This window comes from Pongo pygmaeus, chromosome 6 (genome assembly GCF_028885625.2).
Source record: "Pongo pygmaeus isolate AG05252 chromosome 6, NHGRI_mPonPyg2-v2.0_pri, whole genome shotgun sequence".
In the NCBI taxonomy this organism is placed as follows: domain Eukaryota; kingdom Metazoa; phylum Chordata; class Mammalia; order Primates; family Hominidae; genus Pongo; species Pongo pygmaeus.
Window position 1 is genome coordinate 30,750,973 of NC_072379.2, and position 14,391 is coordinate 30,765,363.

The following is a 14,391-nucleotide window of genomic DNA, read 5'->3' on the forward strand; positions in this document are numbered from 1 at the left end:
GAGCTGTACTATTACCCAGGCCTCAGTTTTACAAGCGCGCTATAAGAATATTATAAAAGACTGAAAAAGCACCTATCTGAAACCAAGAAACTGTTCCCTTATTTCCAGACCCATTTCATTTTTCCTTACCATTTCTTGCTCACTAAATGATACAGGATGTCCTTACCTCAAGAATGAAATACAGTCCCCAAATTCCAAAACTAGATTGTTTTGCTGAAAAATGTGATAACCTCATTACTCTGCTCACAAATACATAATTTCTAATCTTTGAAATGCAATTTTTTTTGAAGTCTCCTAAGTTTTGTTTTAACAGACTTCCTTTTTTTATTGGTATTTCCCTTCCTTCACCTTGTCTATCTTTGAATGTTGTCTAATCCATTTGACATTTTGAAGAAAATATTCATTGACTTCAACATGTTTCTCTTCAGGAAAATTTTTTCTAATATTTCAAAATTCCTTAAGAGTATCTTTCTAGGCTGGGTGCGGTGGCTCATGCTTGTAATCCCAGCACTTTGTGAGGCTGAGGTGGGTGAATCACGAGGTCAGGAGTTCAAGACCAGCCTGGCCAACATGGTGTAACCCCGTCTCTACTAAAAATACAAAAAATTAGCTGGGCATAGTGGCGGGCATCTATAATCCCAGCTACTCGGGAGGCTGAAGCAGGAAAATCATTTGAAACCGAGAGACAGAGGTTGCAGTGAGCTAATATCTCGCCACTGCATTCCAGCCCGGGCAAGGGCGAAAGAGTGAGACTCCGTCTTCAAAAAAAAAAAAAAGAGTATCTTTCTATTTATGTAGTTTCTCTTAAATGAGTCTGATGATAAATGCCATATGTATGGAGTATACATTGTAACTGTTTATTGATTTTTACATCCTCTAGAAGGAAACGGCTTGTTTACATCTATGTATTACTCTGTGGAAGGACAGAATGCAAACAGCAACTGCCAAATCCAGCCATGAATGCAATAAATTCAACTCCAAGGTAAGCTGAGAGACTTGGACACTTCTTTTTGTCATATTCTGAAAGGAAAGCCCACACTTCCTAAATCTAGAAAAGGGCATGCCTTTCTGAGCCATCTGAAGACCGTGTGAATGCGCCAAAGCATCTTTCCGTGATACGCGCTCTTGCAGAACCACACTGGGCTCTGCATCTACTGGCCAAGTTGGTTCATCGATGTGGACATGGCCAGATGAACTTGATGCCCTGTCATTTTTACTGTCACTCACCCAAGGAACATTTGTGTTCAGGGCAGGTGTTCAGGAAGTTCTGGCTGGTTTAGGATTGCAAGGAACTTGCAGCACTCCCTCTGTTTGCGGAGGTGATCACAGTATGAAGAGTTCACATTCTTTTTCAACTGGGGCTGGCCCTGCATTCCAGATGGAACACAGCCAAGCTCTGGACAACAACAGATGGCTCAGTCTCTGCAAGATACAAACTTGATCCTGCGCGGAGAATTTATCTTCTGCTAAAATAGTAGCCCAAGCAGTAAATAGAGCAAATATTCTGTAGGATTCCTATGTGTGGGGTGCACAGAAAGTTTCTCTGTCAAAGCTGACATTTCAAAAACATATCTGGACTGGATAAGACAAATGGCTTTTGGGTTATTCAGCCCCAGTAATAGATATACTGTGCTTCAGGGAGACATTCTAAACGTAACCATATTAATGGAGCTCATAACTTCACTAGTAGATTAATGAGGATCTGAAAGATAGGGTAAATCTGATCTGTTACTGGATAATGTGGTGATCAATGTTTGTGATGTAATAAGGAAGTCCAAGTTAGAAAACTACAGAGGGAAAACCCCAACAGGCTTTTTCACTTAACCAAAGCTTCCACCATTGAAAGACATTTTGAAGTGTCATTTAATAAGTTTTATGGACTCAGGATGTAAAATCAGAGTAAAGCCTATTACATGTTGAACAGAGTCAGTAACATTATGATCCACTGAGACTTCATATCTTTTCTTATGAAAATTCTTAAATCTGAACAAATTACTGCAAAAATATGATTTGCAGTTATAATAATAAATGGGGCTATGTTTACGTTGTTTCAATGATATTTTATATTTTGTTCTTTTAAGAGTGTGAGAATCATAAGCCACCATTTTCAAGGGGACACTAACCTATGATCCAATTTTTCACTCTCCTTAAAACTTTCAATAAATTCATTCGAAGTGTTAATAGGCAAAAATAAAGACTCCCGTTTTTTAAAGTGAATTTTATGCCCCTTTTTATTTGAAAAACATTTTGGAATGGCTGATTTTAGTAATAGTTTTCCTTCCCTATATACATAGGATTTTTACCTCAGATTACTCTTTTGTGCTGGAAGAAAATTCTGCAAATAAAAACCTAAAAAACCCTGTAAACTACCTTGCACACACATATACATTATAAGAGAGAGATTTTTCTACATTGGAAATGTATGTATGAAATACTATACAGCCTTTTAAATAATATTCATGAAATCCTTTTTTTTTGCGTCCTATTTAGCAGTTTCTAGAGGTTAATGACAAGCAGAGGGGATCAGTGACCAAGGCTTTGTCAGCAGTGTTAACTTCAACCCATCACTAATTGCTAAAAATGTCTTGGGTCTAGGAGGTTAACTCTTGTAAAAGATTAAGGAGAAAGAAACATAAAGTCTTACTACTATCTTTATGGGCTATGTCTTTTAATTTGGAATGTAGAGGACAATTATGGTTTTGGCCAATAATTAGCCAATGTGCAGACTGGCCATTCATATGGCTTAAACCATCATTCAGCTCTTTGCCCAACAGTCCTACAATTAAATATCTTATATTTAAAAAGGAAAGTCTATTAATTTCTATCTACTTTAGTTACTTATGATTTTTATATCCCTTCCCAGAGATGGTTTTATATTTTTTCTTAGAATCTTTATGCAGGGGCTTTTATCTCTTAGAAATGTCTATTCATTTGTCTATAAGACCGCTGGGGTACTCAAAGTGATCTAGGACAAAACAAAAACTCTTCTTAAAGTGCAGCAATTTAAGCAAACAACCTTATTTCTCAGGTGCTGGAAGATGCCCTCTGAATCCTCCGGTTTCACTCTTGTCACTGAGGGCTTTGTATTGGGCAGGGAAAACATCTTAGTTATCTCTGTGGTGTCCATTTTTGTTTCAACACATAGTAGGCCCTGAACTGGCATATATCGATTTACTGCATAAATGTGAACCAAGTCTCCTTATGGGTATCTTTAAACACAGAAACACTTCTTATTTTCAAATACTCATGCTATATCAACATGGTTGCTCTCGACAGTAATGCTCATAACATATTAATAAGTGAAACAAGAAAGTATGTAAGTTATGATCCATTTTTTCAAAAAGAAAATATTCTTAAATTATTAAATAAAGCCACACAATTACAAAGTTGATTTACGCAATTAGGTGTCTCTCTTTCTGAAAAAAACTCCAGGTTCCTTAAAGAGCAGATGAGTTGGGAAGCTTTAGGAAACAAAGCAAAAATCCTCAAAGCAGTCTACTTAGTCTTGCCTTACATCAGTTACCCTCTCTTATTAACCTCTCACCCTTAAATGGTGCTGCTGGGAGGTGGGGGCAAGTGTGTGGTGGGCTCGGGGGTGAAGGCAGAGTGATAAAATGTAAATTATATAGAAGAGGGCTGCAGCTTTAACAAGTGTTTATGTTTATTCGGAGCCTTCCTCTGCGATGCTCAAAGTGTTTTATAAATGTTTTCTCCTTAATCCTCTGGAACGAGCAGGTGGCAACTCTGGCTCTTTACCTGACAATTTTTTTTTTTTTTTTTTTTTTTTTTTTGACAGAGTCTCGCTCTTTCGCCCAGGCTGGAGTGCAGTGGCGCAATCTCCGCTCATTGCAAGCTCCGCCTCCCGGGTTCACGCCATTCTCCTGCCTCAGCCTCCCGAGTAGCTGGGACTACAGGCGCCCGCCACCACGCCCGGCTAATTTTTGTATTTTTAGTAGAGATGGGGTTTCACCGCCTTAGCCAGGATGGTCTCCATCTCCTGACCTCGTGATCCGCCCGCCTCTGCCTCACACACCGTGCCCGTTCCTCTCTTAATGACAGTATTAAAACTGACTACAATTAGTGGTATTCACTGATATGCAAGTACCATCATGCTTAAGTCCACTTTAAAAAACAAAATTCTCTTAGATTGCTCCAGCGTTAGGAAAAATTATCCAAAACTTAGTAATAAAGCCAAGAGAATGACTGTCTTTTTAAGGCCATACTAAAGCATTGTCTAGCAAGCCTATCTAAAGATTATTTCATTCTCCAGGGATAGAAGGTTGTACTATTATTTTACTTTGCTTGGTAATATTAATTAAAGACTCAGACTCTATGCAGGTAGGTATTAACTTGTAGATTTGTGTCCAGTGGAAATACAAAGTATTTGTCTCGGTAGAAAACCCCAAAAGTTAGGCTTCCATCTCTTTGAAACACAATTAGCTACTTGTATGTCTGATCAAGTAATGTTATTCTGAATTCTTTTAAGTTTTCTTTATTGTTTCGTTTTTCCTTTTTCTTTCTTTTTTTTTTTTTAGAGACAAGGCCTCACTGTCACCCGGGTTGGAATGCAGTGGTGTGATCATAGCTCACTGCACCCTCAAGTCATCAAGCCTCCTGGCCTCAGGTAATCCTCCTATTCAGTCTCCCTCAAGTGTTGGGATTACAGGCATTAGCAGCTGTGCCCAGCTGCCTGGTTTTTTTTTGTTTTGTTTTTTGTTTTTTCCGAACTCTTGTCACCTAGGCTGGAGTGCAGTGGCACAATCTCAGCTCACTGCAACCTCCACTTCCCGGGCTCAAATTATCCTCCCACCTCAGCCTCCCAAGTAACTGGAACTACAGGTGCACACTACCACACCCGGCTAATTTTTGTATTTTTTTATAGGGACAGGATCTCGCCATGTTGCCTAGGTTGGTCTCCAATTCCTGGGCTCCTCAGATGTTCTTAAAACCAGCTTTAAATTCTTACTGGATGCCTCATTAAGTAGTTGAATAAAATTTGATATGTACTTATCCTATAGTTTTATGAGAGTCATGCTTTAACTTGTTGAAAATGATGTTTTATCAGTAGTGTAAGTCAGCCCATCTGGTTTATGCTGTGGATTTGCTTTAATGACTTGTTTCTTTTTAGATGAGGTGAAGGTTCAAGTTTCTTAGCATGGCATTGAGGGTTCTTCATGTTCTGGTCTCAGCTGACGACATCTCTTTTTTTTTTATTTTTTATTTTTGGGACAGGGTCTCCCTCTGTCACCCAGGCTGGAGTGCAGTGGTGTGATCTTGGCTTACTGCAACCTCCTCCTCCTCGGTTCAAGTGATTCTCCTGCCTCAGCCTCCTGAGTAGCTGGGATTACAGGCACGCATCACCATAGCCTGGATAATTTTTGTATTTTTATTTTTAGTAGAGATGGGGTTTCACCATATTGGTCAGGCTGGTCTTGAACTCCCGACCTCAGGTGATCTGCTCGCCTTGGCCTCCCAAAGTGCTGAGATTACAGGCATAAGCTACCACACCCAGCTGACATCTCCTCTTCTGTGAAGTCTTCCCCAACTTCCTCTTTCACAGTCTACACCACCCTCTCCTCGGGCAGAGTCAGATATCTTGGCATCCTTTGCACCCAGCATCCCAAACATATGTTTGTTGATAAATTGAACTATTTTCCTACTCTTCGGGTTGGCATGTGACCTAGAGGTTAATTTGAGTAATACATTCCATGTCCTGGTCACAGTGAGTGCTTCCTGGGGGGTCCTATGAGCCACCCTGGCTCCGTGAGCACTCTTCTCAGGATATTTATTACAATGATGGGACAGAAGTACTTTTTCTTTCCTTCTGATGTGGACAAAGCCTGTTGCCTGGAATCTGGTGGCAGCAGTCTTCGGCTGGTAAGAGGAGCCACCCTCAGGATGAAGCCAGCACTGGGAAAGCAGCTCTGAGAACTGGGGAGAAATTCTGGCCTTGGTCATGTGGCTGTGTTTCTGGAGCAGGCCTTAAGATACTCTTGCTTCTAGACTTTTCAAGTCTGGGAGCCAGTAGATCCCTTCAATCATGTAAGCCTGTTTGAATTAGATTTTCTGTTATCTCTGGCCAGAAGCATCCTAGCTATACGGATACCTACGTTATGCACTGGTGTCTCCATCAGTGCTTCTGGAGTAATTTTGTGTCTGCCTAACTTCTGCCCATATAAAAATATCTTTGTGATCCTAGAGCCTTGCTCAGTTTCTAGCTCAGTTGGAACTCAATAAATGTTGCCCGAGTTCGTTTTACGAAAACACTTTTTTGCACTATACTCTTGTTATTTTTACAAGTAATTAAAACCTACTTTCCTCACCTTCTGCAGATCCCAGTGTCTCCCAAATTCCAAGGCTTGATTGCGTTTTTTGACATCTGTGTCATCTCACCTGGAGCCACATGAATCTCTCAGTATCCCTACCCTACTGCTTTAGCCCCTGCCCACTTCCTGTGGAAATTTTCCAGGAGGCTATGCCTGGGCAGTTAGCCAGGCTGGCAAGTGGTGGGTTTAACAGAGCACTGCATAAACACACCCACATCCTACATACACAAGATGCACCTAGTCGCTGACAACTTTGGATTTTAAAAATGATTGCAGAAGCACAACTGTAAATGTGGAGATCTTTTCTCTTTTTTTTGTTTTGAGATGGAGTCTCGCTTTGTTGCCCAGGCTGGAGTGCAATGGCGCAGTCTTGGCTCACTGCAACCTCTGCCTCCTGGGTTCAAGCAATTCTCCTGCCTCAGCCTCCTGAGTAGCTGGGATTACAGGTGCCTGCTATCACGCCTGGCTAATTTTCGTATTTTTAGTAGAGACGGGGTTTCACCATGTTGGCCACGTTTGTCTCGAACTGCTGACCTCATGATCCGCCCGCCTTGGCCTCCCAAAGTGTTGAGGTTACAGGTGTGAGCCACTGCGCCTGGCCTATGTGAAGATCTTTTCTGAAGTGTATGGACTTCATTCTGAGCAAACTCACCTCCGGATCAGGCTGGGAAATCACGTGGGATAGAGATTCTGCTGGCAGATTCAGAGGGCCTTAGAATGAATCCCTTCTCAGCAACCAGGCGCAGGTGCTGGAAAGTACTTTGGAGTCGTTTCTCCCAACTGACATTCACAACATCTCCATCTGGGAAGTGCACCTGTCCCACCCTTTTGACAATCATGCCAATTTTATCATACTCTTTGTATGTCTCTTGTGCAAAGAATGAGAACTCAAAACATCTGTGGGAAGAAGGCATCAGGAGAATGACTTTGTGCTTGATATATTTGCATACATTGGCAATAGCCAATTTGGAACTAATTCAAGTAGATAGGACCAAGATAGATTTTGGTAGTTCAACATTGAATTTAGTGAGTTCTTAGACACCAAAGGAGGAAGTGCGTCTGCTTCAATTGCAAAATAAAACTGGTATTGATTCCAAAAACATTGAATGACGTCAAAGTGGGCCATGACAGTCTCATATTTCAGACGTGATTTACTGTTGTAAATCAGAGCAACCTCATCTGGGACAAAATATTGCTGATAATTTATGTATGATTTATCACCACCCACCCCATGTTAAAAGAGTGAACCAGCCAGTATCGACCTGGTTTTTACACCAGAGGCCAGAAACCTCCTTCCTTCCCATGGCCAGGGGAAACTTAGGGGCATGGTGTTACCATTTGAACATAAACACCCTCAATCCCTGCATTTCTTTCTCTTCCCCTTGATTCATGAAACACTCAGAGGTAAAAATAGCAAATAGGTGTGGGAGGCAGACATCCACATAAATAAGCAGAATTTATGATTTGTGTCTTACAGATTTCTTAACAGGTTTGCTAACACTTCTTTCTTTCATTGAGTTGGTGCTTGAAACTCTCATAAGCATGTAATTTTCAACTCAGTGTTCCCAGGTGAGGCATGGTTGTGTGGATACAGCAGACAGACACTCACAAGTTATTTTTAACAATAATGACCTGCGCCAAGGGCCACTGTGGACTTTAATTTTGAAGGGTGAGCTTGAAATATTTCACATCTTTGTGGCATATGACCATGCCACATTTCAATGAATGCTTATTTTTATTTTTATTTTTTTTACTTTTTTTTTTTGAGATAGAGTCTGTCTGTGTCGCTCAGGCTGGAGTGCAGTGGCATGATCTCGGCTCACTGAAACCTCCGCCTCCTGGGTTCAAGTTATTCTACCACCTCAGCCTCCCAAGTAGCTGGGACTACAGGTGCACGCTACGAGGCCCAGCTAATTCAATGAATGTTTTCTGTCCCAAATTGAAAATGTTTAAAGGAGGCAAGATTCATACTTTTATATAACAGAAGTGCAGCTGTTATCTCCACATTGCCCAAGATGTTATGATTTTAATTTCTGCAATGTAGTGATCACATCCACATTGGACTATCTCAGTGTGGGTCACAGAACACAAGTTTATAATGCTTAATGCCATCTGTGAGAACTGCTCAGTGAAAATGGAATTCCTGAGCTGAGAAGCCCACATCTCTGTTCATCTACATGAATGTGTTAATCAGTTAACAAATAAATACTCAATATTTACTCCATGCATTGGTAACAAATATAAGGGAACCAAAAAGTATAAGACACAGTGCTGTTTTGAATTGCTTACAATTTAATTGAAGATAAAAATTACATCATAAAAACCCCCATATTCATCCTTCAAGAATCAGCTCAAGACTCCCACCTGGCTCTCCTTCAGTGTTCCTTCCCGGGAAGAGTCAGTCACTCCTTTTTCTGGACTTTTCACCACTTTCACTCTAAACTGTAATGATTTCTACAGGCACTTTCTACACAGTTGCCTAGTACAGTGCAACATGGTAGGTGCTCGACAAAATGTAAGTTAAATAAGCAATGAACAAAGGAGCCAGTGCACCAGAAGAACCAAAGAACATTCTAGATTGTAATATGCATAAAACAAGTGGGGCAGAATGAGTGCTCACCCCAAGCTGGAATGGTTGGTGGAGGCATGTGAAATAGACCAGACTTTCATGGCTGGGATGGTCAGCTGCAGGGAATTATGCATATGACAGTGAAGATGCTACCCCCATCCTCCAGGCAGTTTCTTGAGAAAGGGTACTGGTTGTGGGGATACAGATTTAAGGGAGATAAATTGAAATCTTGCATTCTTTTTTTTTTTTTTTTCTGAGACAGGGTCTCGCTCTGGCACCCAGGCTGGAGTGCAGTGGTCTTATCTTGGCTCACTGCAACCTCCACCTCCTGGGCTCAAGAAATCCTCCCACCTCAGCCTCCCAAGTAACTGGGACCACAGGTATGCACCACCATGCCCAGCTAATTTTTTCTGTTTTTATAGAGACAGGGTCTCACCACATTGCCTAGGCTGGTAATGAACTCCGGAGCTCAAGTGATCTGCCTGCCTGCCTCAGCCTCCCAAATTGCTGGGATTATAGGCATAATCCACCATACTTGGCCTTTTTTTTTTTTTTTTTTTTTACAGCTTGAGGTATGATTGACTTAAAATATATTGCACAGGTGTACACTTATGAAGCCATTACCACAATCAAGATAATAAGCATATCCATCGTCCCCTAAAAGCCCTCCTTTCTCATGGTAACCCTGCTCTTCTTCCTCCCTGTGCCTCTCCCTACCCCCAAGTAACCACTGCTGTCTGACGCTATCAGTTGTATTTTCTAGAATTTTATGTAATGAAATCATAGAGTACACACGTGACATAACTATTTGAGTTGCATTCATGTTGTGTTATATCAGTAGTTATGCCTTTCTATGGCTGAGTGGTATTCTATGGTGTGTATATACCACAATTTCCTTACCTATTTACCTACTAACTGACAACGGGGTTGTGTGATGGTTAATTTTATGTGTCAACTTGACTGGACTCAAAGATGTCCAGATAGCTGATAAAACAGTGTTTCTGGGTATATCTTTGAGGTTGTTTCCAGAAGAGATGAGCATTTGAATCAGAAGACTGAGTAAAGAAGGTCACCCTCACCAATGTGGACAGGCACCATCCAATCCATAGAGGGCCCGAACAGAACAAAAAGGTGGAGGAAGGGCAGTTTGACCTCTCTATTCACTCTGGGACGTCCATCTTTTCCTGTGCTCAGAGAGTAGTTTTCCTGGTTGTCAGGCTTTCAAACTCAGCCTGTATTACACTACTGGCTTTCCTGCATTTTCAGTTTGCAGACAGCAGACTGTGGGTCTTCTTGGCCTCCATAATCTCAGGAGCCAATTCCCATAATAAATTACACATGTACATATTTGCCAAGGTTCTCTAGAAAGGTAGAACCAATAAGATGTCTGTCTGTCTATCTAACTATCTATCTATCTATCTATCTACTGATCAGACATGTATGAGACATACAAGAAATACATACACACACAGACACACATGTATATATTTTACTGGCTCTGTTTCTCTTAGAGAATCTTGACTAATACAGGTTGTTTCTAGTTTTCAGCCATTACAAATTCACGTACAACTCTTTGTATGTACAATGCTTTCATTTCTTTTTGGTAAATCTCAAGAAATTTAGGTCTATGATCCCTAGAATTTAAATGGCTGGGTCCTACATTAGGTATTTGTGTAACTCATTAAGAAACTGCCAAACTATTTTCTGAAGTGGTTGTGCCCTTTTACATTCTCATGAGCAGGGCTGGAGAATTGCAGTTGTTCCACATCCTCACCAGCACTGGGTACAGTCAGTCCTTTTAATTTTAGTCCTTTTAATGGTATGTACTGGTATCTTACTATGGTTTTAATTTGCATATTCCTAATGAGTAATAATGTTGAACAACTTTTCACAGCTTTTTTTGCCATCTAAATATTTTCATTGGTCTGTTCAATGATTTTGTGACTTTTAAAATATGGGTTTATATTCTTATTATTGGGTTTTGAGAGAGTTATTTTTATAATCTGGGTAAGTCCTTTATCAGATATGTAATTTGCAAATATTTTCTTCCAGCTGTGGCTTGTCTTTTCATTCTCTTACCATGTTTGAAGAGCAGAAGTTTTTAACTTGTTGAAGTCTAACTTAACAATTTTTTTTTTTTTTTGAGATGGAGTCTCGCTCTGTCGCCCAGGCTGGAGTGCAGTGGCATGATCTCAGCTCACTGCAACCTCCGCCTCCCGGATTCAAGTGATTCTCCTGTCTCAGCCTCCTGAGTAGCTGGGACTACAGGCATGTACCATTACACCCAGCTAATTTTTTGTATTTTTAGCAGAGATGGGGTTTCACCATGTTAGCCAGTATAGTCTTGATCTCCTGACCTTGTGATCCGCCAGCCTCGGCCTCCCAAAGTGCTGGGATAAAAGGCGTGAGCCACCATGCCTGGCCAACTTAAAAACTTTTTAAAAGTAAATTGTGTTTTTGTTATTTTAAGAAAGTGTCTAACTCAAAGTGTCAAAGATTTTCTTCTATGTATTCTTCTAGAAGATTTATAGTTTTAGGATTTATATTTATGGCTATGATCCATTTTGAGTTAATATTTACATGTTGTGTGAGATATGGATTGAATTTGTTTACTATATACATATCCCATTGTTCTAGCACCATTTGTTGAAAAGGTAATCCTTGCTTATGCAATCACTTTTGTTCTTTTGTTGAAAGCCCACTGGCCATATATATCTGGGTCTGCTTCTGCTTTCTGTTTTCTCTCATTAATCTATTTGTCTATCTTTTTGCTAATAAGACACTGTCTTCATTACTATAGCTTTATGAAACTAAGTAATATGAGTTCTTTACCTTGTCCTTGTTTTTCAATGTTGTTTTGGCTATTCTAGGTATTTTGCATTTCCATAGGAATTCTATAATCCCCTTATCAATTTGGACAAAAAAAACTAGTCTTCTGGGATTTGATTTGGATTGCATTGAATTTACAGATCAATTTGGGGATAATTGACATCTTAACAATATTCTGTTTTCCAATCTATAAACATAGGATATCTCTGTATTTATTTAGGTTTATTTTTCTTTTTAGATTATCTTTTTATTTTATTAGAGAAAAGGTCTTGCTCTGTTGCCCAGGCTGGAGTGCTGTAGTGCAAGGTAACCTCGAACACCTGGGCTCAAGTGATCCTCCTGCCTCAGTCTCTCAAGTAGCTAGGGCTACAGGCATGCACCACCACACCAGCTAATTTTTTACTTTTTGTAGAGAAGAGGTCTTGCTATTTTGCTCAGGCTGGTCTCGAACTCCTGGGGTCAAGTGATCTTCCCACGTTGGATTCCCAAAGTGTTTGGATTACAGGTGTGAGCCACCACGCTTGGCCTATTTTTACTTTTTTAGAGATGGGGTCTCTTTCTCTTCCCCAGGCTTAAATACAGTGGCACAGTCATAGCTTGCTGTGGTCATGATCTCCAGGGCTCAAGTGATTTTCCCACCTCAGCCTCCTAAGTAGTTGGGATTACAGGTGGATGTCACCATGCCCAGCTAATTTACTTACTTTTTTAGAGCCAGGGTCTTGCTATGTTGGCTAGGCTGGTCTTGAACTCTTGGCATCAAGCGACCCTCCTGACTGGGCTTCCGAGTAACTGGGATTACAGGTCTAAGCCATTATTCCTGTGGCTTCTATTTTTTTTTTTTTTTTTTTGATAGGGTCTCACTTAGGCTGGAGTGCAGTGGCACAATCCTGGCTAGCTGCAACCTCCAATTCCTGGGTTCAAGCAATTCTCATGCCTCAGCCTCCCAAGTAACTGGGATTACAGTGCACCTCACCGTGCCCGGCCCTGTGGCTTCTCTTAAGAATGTTTCATAGTTTTCAGCCTCCGAGTCTTGTAAATCTTTGGTCTAGTGATATATCTATATTTGCAGTATATTCAGATAATAACAAAATGTTAATTGAAAAAAAGACAAGTAGATACAGGATGTGAGGTTACGCCAGCTAAGAAAAAGCTTAGATATGGGCAGAGTGGGCAGTTTTTTCCACTGGGACAATAGAGGGCACTTGCCACCTTTTCTCTCATTTGCTCTGCATCTCTTATTTTTGGAGGAACAGAGCCAGTACCAGAATCAGCCAGAGTGAATTGCCCCTGAGTCACTGCTGATGGATCCCTCAAACTCCATCCATGCACTTCAGATGGAATGAACCCACCCTGTCACAACAAATGGGTTCATGGTTGCTTACTGGACCCAAGCCAGGCCAATGAGCCTCATTTTGGGGAGCCTGTCTGGAATGATGAGGATGCGGCATTTTCCTTTTGAAGGGATTAGCTGCTATGGGAAGGATATCGTAGGCCCAGAGCTGTGGAAGATTACTTTTGTCATCTTTTATTGAACCTGCTTGTGAAATCTAGAGAACTCTATCAGATTAGGTAATTATGGAATACAGTTTGTGGTAACCAGCCTGCAATATCATCTTGGAGTTGTCTCTTGCATAGTGTCCCAAGATAGTCAATTACCCCCAGTGATTCTTGCCACTTGCTAGTCATCTTTGTGGAACCCTCTTTGAGTTTTTGGATTTTTTTTTTTTTTTTTTTTTGAGATGGAGTCTCACTCTGTCACCAAGGCTGGAGTGCAGTAGTGCAATCTCAGCTCACTGCAACCTCTGCAACCTAAGCCTCCCGGGTTCAAGCCATTCTCCTGCCTCAGCCTCCCGAGTAGCTGAGATTACAGCACCCACCACCATGTCCAGCTAATTTTTGTATTTTTAGTAGAGATTGTGTTTCTCCATGTTGGTCAGGCTGGTCTCGAACTCCCAACCTCAGGTGATCTAACTGCCTCAGCCTCCCAAAGTGCTGGGATTACAGGCATGAGACACCACGCCCGGCCTTAGTATATATTTTCATAATATTCAGCCTTTTCTTGCCCCAGATATCATACCTATTTTGCCTACCTAATATTTAAGTAGTTTCCATGTTGTGATTAAAAAATTACCATAATTACCTAGATTATTGCTAATTGTGACATATGTAAAATCTATTAATGTAATAAATCTTTTTTAAGTCAAAAAATAATTTTGTATAATTCCAAACAGGAAACTGACGAGGCATAGCTATTCTCGGCAGTCTCTAAAGTCCCAAAATCTAATGACAATTTTATCAGACCAGATCTTTAGAAGTATTGCTGTAAATTTGGATATCACATTCTAATTTTAAAGCCAAATGCTTTTTGAGAAATAAGCAAGCTGTTTGGAAATCTTTGTATTATAATGGGTTTGATAAGCGGTTATGTCGTATGCAGATGAATTAAGGGCTACAGGTTTTCATGCATTGGTCTTTGGGTGCTTTTGAAGAGTAGTGTCTGATGTTTTAATTGCCAAAGCAGAAAGGAATAAAATTAGAAGGAGGGAAACCTTTCTTCCTCTTCTGAAGTCCAAGAAACTGGTTATTTTCTCATGCGTATTATTTTAAAAATATCTTCCGGCCAGGTGTGGCGGCTCACGCCTGTAATTCCGACACTTTGGGAGGCCG

The 14,391-nt window shown here is 40.6% G+C and overlaps 1 long non-coding RNA gene across 1 annotated transcript; it reads left to right on the forward strand.

Annotated features, from left to right (window-relative positions):
• Positions 1-886: 886 nt before the first annotated feature.
• LOC129040462 (uncharacterized) lies at positions 887-6,354 on the forward strand. Its single transcript, XR_008503643.1, has 3 exons — positions 887-982; positions 4,536-4,624; positions 6,333-6,354. It is a non-coding gene; the product is annotated as an uncharacterized LOC129040462 (long non-coding RNA).
• Positions 6,355-14,391: the final 8,037 nt, after the last annotated feature.